Source organism: Dendrobates tinctorius, unplaced genomic scaffold (genome assembly GCF_039654945.1).
Source record: "Dendrobates tinctorius isolate UK_male_01 unplaced genomic scaffold, ASM3965494v1 ptg000025l, whole genome shotgun sequence".
Classification (NCBI taxonomy): Eukaryota; Metazoa; Chordata; class Amphibia; order Anura; family Dendrobatidae; genus Dendrobates; species Dendrobates tinctorius.
Genome location: NW_027361693.1, coordinates 12,777,718 through 12,782,808, shown reverse-complemented (window position 1 = coordinate 12,782,808; position 5,091 = coordinate 12,777,718). Strand labels below are relative to the sequence as shown.

Genomic DNA, 5,091 nt, shown 5'->3' with positions numbered 1-5,091 from the left:
TGAGCATGCCAGTGCACACGTATGAGCATCCATAGGCTATAATGGCCATTTTTAGCGCAAAATGTGCGCATACGTGCGCATGCGCTTTTTTGCAGGGCCAAAAAATGCAACATGCTGCGTCTGGAAAATACAAACGCACACCCCAAAAAAACGCAGCGCATGAAAATCGCATACGTGCGCTTACCAGCGCGCAGGTATGCGCACCCATGTTAATTATAGGGGAAAAAACGCATGCGCACGTATGCGTTTTTTTCCAGCGCAAAAAAACGCAAATGTGAAACCAGCCTTAGAGAGTACCTTCGCTGAATTGATTGGGACAATGTCCTCAAAAATAGGAGCACAGAAATTAAATGGGATATATTCAAATCAGTTTTACACACCCACCCTCAAGCTAGCCATACCGTACTGAAATAAAAGGGCTAGGAACATGAGAACACCAATGTGGCTAAATAAGGATGTAAAAAGGGCAATAAATAACAAGAACAAGGCATTTAAGAAGCTAAAACAAGAAGGCAATGAAGAAGCATTAAAAAGTTATAGGGAAAAAAATATAATGTGTAAAAAAAAGGGGAAAATGTGTGTAGATGGGTAGGTAGCTGGCTTAGTGCTAGAAAACAAAGAGTGGTTATTAATGGTGCATACTCAGATTGGGCCAGGGTTGCTAGTGGGGTACCACAGGGTTATGTATTGGGCCCCCTACTATTTAATATATTTATTAATGATCTAGTGGATGGCTTACACAGTAAAATATCAGTATTTGCAGATGATACAAAACTATGTAAGGTAGTTAACACAAAGGAGGACAGTTTGCAAATACAGACATATTTCAGTAAATTGGAGAACTGGGCTGAAAAATGGCAAATGAAGTTTAACACAGATAAGTGTAAGGTTATGCACATGGGAAGGAGAAACAGATGCTACAATTACTTACTAAATGGGAAACTGCTGGGGAAATCAGACATGGAAAAAGACTTAGGCATCTTAGTAAATAAGAAGCTTAATTGGAGTGCCCAGTGTCAGGCAGCTGCCACCAAAGCAAATAGGGTCATGGGATGCATTAGAAGAGGTCTGGGGACACGAGATGAAAACATAATTCTCCCTCTGTACAAATCACTTGTCAGACCACACTTGGAGTATTGTGTGCAATTTTGGATGCCGGTGCTCAAGAAAGACATTACTTAGCTTGAAAGGGTTCAAAGGCGGGCTACTAAAATGATAAATGGAGTTGGTTCACTACAATACCCAGAAAGGTTATCAAAATTACGTCTATTTACTCTAGAAAAGAGAAGACTTAGGGGAGACCTAATATATATGTACAAGTATATCAGAGGGCAATACAGAGATCTCTCCAATGAACTGTTTGTACCAAGGACTGTGACAAGAACAAGGCGGCATTCTCTTCATTTGGAGGAAAGACAATTTCTGCACCAGCATAGAAGAGGGTTCTTCACGGTAAGAGCAGTGAGGCTCTGGAATTCTCTTCCTGAGGAAGTGGTGATGGCCAACTCACTGAAAGAATTTAAGAAAGGAATGGATGCTTTTCTTGTGAGTAACAGTATAGAAGGTTACGAATAACATAATATTATAGGTAGATGGTTGACCCAGCTTATGGAGAAAATTGGCTTCTACTCTGTGGGTTTTTTGCCTTCCCCAGGATCAACAATGCAGAACAGCTGCACTAAAAATAGGCTGAAGTAGGTGGACATAAGGTCTACAAAACTATGTTACTATGTTACTATATGCTAGCTGTTTCTGTCCATCTAAATTGAATTATTAACAGTGATTTTCATTTTTTTTAACTTGAAAAAGATTCCAGCTTGACAGTGAAATACTTAATTAAATAAAAAAACCTTTTTGCACTGGTACAGGAGCAGGAAGAACTATTTTTCCAGCCAAGCAGCCTATGTTTAGAGTGCTTTTTTCCTACAGACGAATAAAGTTCTGCATAAGATATACTGTTTGCCTTTTCACCTTGACAGTAATATACCTCCGTCAGGGGCAGACTTGAATACAAGTTACAAAAGATCCTTGGATAAAAAGACAAAATAACCTCTTTAGGCTGCGTTCACACGATCAGTTTTTTTCGCGTTTCCGAGGCGGTATTTACTGCACGTTTCTGCCGCAAAATCGCAAAAAATAAGCATGCCATGCAATCCTATGGGATTCCGCTCTGTTGTGCTAATGCTGCGTTTTTTTCCGCGGCGGAATCGCATCGCGGAAAAAAACGCAGCATGCTCATTAATTTTGCGGATCAGCGACGATCCCGGCCCCATAGGGTTGTATGGGATCGCATATAAACCGCATTTTTAAATAAAAATAGCATCTTTTTCGCGGTAAATACCGCATGCGGCCAGGAAATGTCATCTAGCCCATCCCATCATGCCTCATCATGCCATGCAAGGACCATCCCATACAGGAAGAAGGAAATCCCATAATCCTTTCCTTCTTCCTGTATCATGGCTGGCGCTGCAGGCATGGAGTGGTACGACCGGATGGAGCTGAATGTCCCCTTCATGATTAGCGTGGTGAGTGTGTGTGCGTGGTGAGTGTGTGTGTCAGTGTGTGGTGTATATGGCGTGGATGTGGTGTATGGGGCGTCTGTGACCGCTGCTGGGCCTGCTATCTGCCATAGGCTGATAGGACTACTAGTCCCATCGGCCTATGTGTGTTCCCATACAGTAGTGCCAGCAGGCTCAGCGCGATGGGAGCAGTATTTCCCATTGCGCCGTTCCTGCTGTGAATATTTTTTTTATTTTCCCTGTCCCCCGCCAATATTTAATTTTAGGGCCTCCATTAATGCGCCTTTTTAATTCCTGCCTCCCCCCCATATATATATTTATTTATCATTTTTTCCCCCATCATCCTTTATTTTTTTTTTTTTTTAAAGTGTCAAATAATTTTTTTTCATTGGTGGCCAGTGGTTACCTGTGGAAAAAAATTATAATTACCTGTCCCCGACGTCGCCACCTAAAAAAAAAATAAAAATAAAAAACCCCTACTCACCTATTCAGCTAATTCCCCGAAGACCATGCTCAACCTAAATAAAAATGTAAAAAAACAAACCACAAAAATACCTACCCTCCGCAGCATCCCATAAAAACGAGTGTCCCACGAAGATCTAAAGTTTAGAGCGGCCACATAACATGTGGCCGCTCTAAACTCTCGACGCCGCTACAATGAGCGGGGCCGTAAAGCGCCCCGGCTCATTGTTTACCGACTTCACCCGAAGTCAGCTCGCACTGCTCGGGTGAACTCGGGCGGTCCGGTCTGCGCATGCGCAGACTACCATGCTGTCCTGAGATGAACTCAGGACTGTGGGAAAATTTCTCACACTCCTGGGCTGATCTCAGGTCAGCAATGAATGGGTTTTTTTTTGTTTTTTTTTTTCTCTTTCTTCAATGGATGGATTGGGCGAGAAATAAAAAATGGTCAAAAACAAGTTGTCTTATTTTCAATAAAAAATTTTAAAAATATTGTTTGTGTTAATTTTTTTAACCCTTCATTAATATATGGTTAATAATGGATCGGCGTCTGATTGACGCCTATCTGTTATTAACCCGGCTTAATGTCACATTCCAATTGCAATGTGACATTAACCCCTTATTACCCCATATGCCCCTGGCTGTGGGAAGAGAGAGGGTTAAGTGCCATAAAAGGCGCATCTTACAGATGTGCCCTTTATGGGGTGTCTGTTGGCAGATTTTTGTAGCCGGGGGGCCAAAAAAATGGTCCCTTCTTAGGCTATTTAAATCTGCCGTCACTCACCTGCTTTTCCCTCTCTGGTGTCTAAAATTGCGCGGGAGCCCACGCCAAATTTTTTCTAGATTATACACCGAAATTGAACCCCTAAATTAGAAAAAAACATATTTAACACCATTAATAAACAACATAACATTGATGACTTCATGTCAACCATATTTTTAATTTTGTGTACATATTTTAAAATCAAGGGTCAGGCATTGGATGTTAAATAAAAAAATATATTGTTTCTAGGGTTGCATTTCGTGCGCGTCCATGCGCATGCGTTCTGCATCCCTATGTTTAATTTTTTTCAGCATGGTGTTGCTCACGTACCATTTTTTTTTTTTTTTAATTTTGGTTTTTGAACAGTACGCCATGGCACAGCGTACGCAAACGGTATTATTTTAAAAAAAAAGGTCATTTGTGTGGCAAGGACACGCTGTAGCGTTGATTGCCATGCGCACGTCAGCTTTTTTAGTATCATGCCTGAACATGGTTATAGAATAGTATTAACTCATGCGTCTATAATAAAAACTCAAAGGCGCTACTGTGAAACTCGCCTTAGCCATGGAGAATTGGTGTGGTGTTAGCGTATAAGGCCATCCTTGCCGTATCTTTTGTTACACAGGTGTCATACAGAGAGTGTGGGGTTTGGCATTGTGTTAGGCCTATGTGTGTTTTAGTGTGGCTATATATCTCTACATGTGTTGACCAAATTATAGAGATAAAACGGACTTTTGTATTTCACATTACTTTGAAATAACACGTATTAACATGGAATTTTCACTTTCCAGATAGAGAAACATCCTGAAGTGTGGGACCGCGCCAGCGAGGCATACAAAGGAACATACAATAAAAGGGATGCTTGGCCAGCAATAGTGACGGAAATATATCCGCAGTGGCCTGACCTTCCAAGAGCTGGGAAAAAACAGATTAGTAAGTTCGTATTATGAGTACTAAGTTGGCCTGTAATTTTTGAAATTAAAGTAATGTTTTTATTTGATTTCATTGCAGTGGATGATGTTAAAAATCGTTGGCGCTCCATAACAGACAGGCTGGTAAAGTCTATGAAAACACCAAGCGGAAGTTCACCTCTTAGAAAGAAGGTTCCATTTGCAGATCTGCTGCAGTTTGTTTTAACCAGCAGGAAATTGCAGAGGTACATTGCGCTTTGATAACTGGGGTTGTATATGGCTGTTGTCAAAACAATGGATATACGGTGGCTCTAGATGATGACTGGACATTTGTAGTTGTTGTCGTAGTGCGGTGTGTCTCTTTGACAAAACAATGGGGGAACATTGATTTTTGGTAAGCGGAAGTTGAGACTCTGTTGAAAATAGACAAATGAAA

The 5,091-nt window shown here is 41.1% G+C and overlaps 1 long non-coding RNA gene across 1 annotated transcript; it reads left to right on the top strand.

Moving 5' to 3' along the window:
• The first annotated feature begins 2,474 nt into the window (after positions 1–2,474).
• LOC141084602 (uncharacterized) lies at positions 2,475–4,822 on the top strand. Its single transcript, XR_012231051.1, has 3 exons — positions 2,475–2,525; positions 4,536–4,677; positions 4,756–4,822. It is a non-coding gene; the product is annotated as an uncharacterized lncRNA (long non-coding RNA).
• The last annotated feature ends 269 nt before the right edge of the window (positions 4,823–5,091 follow it).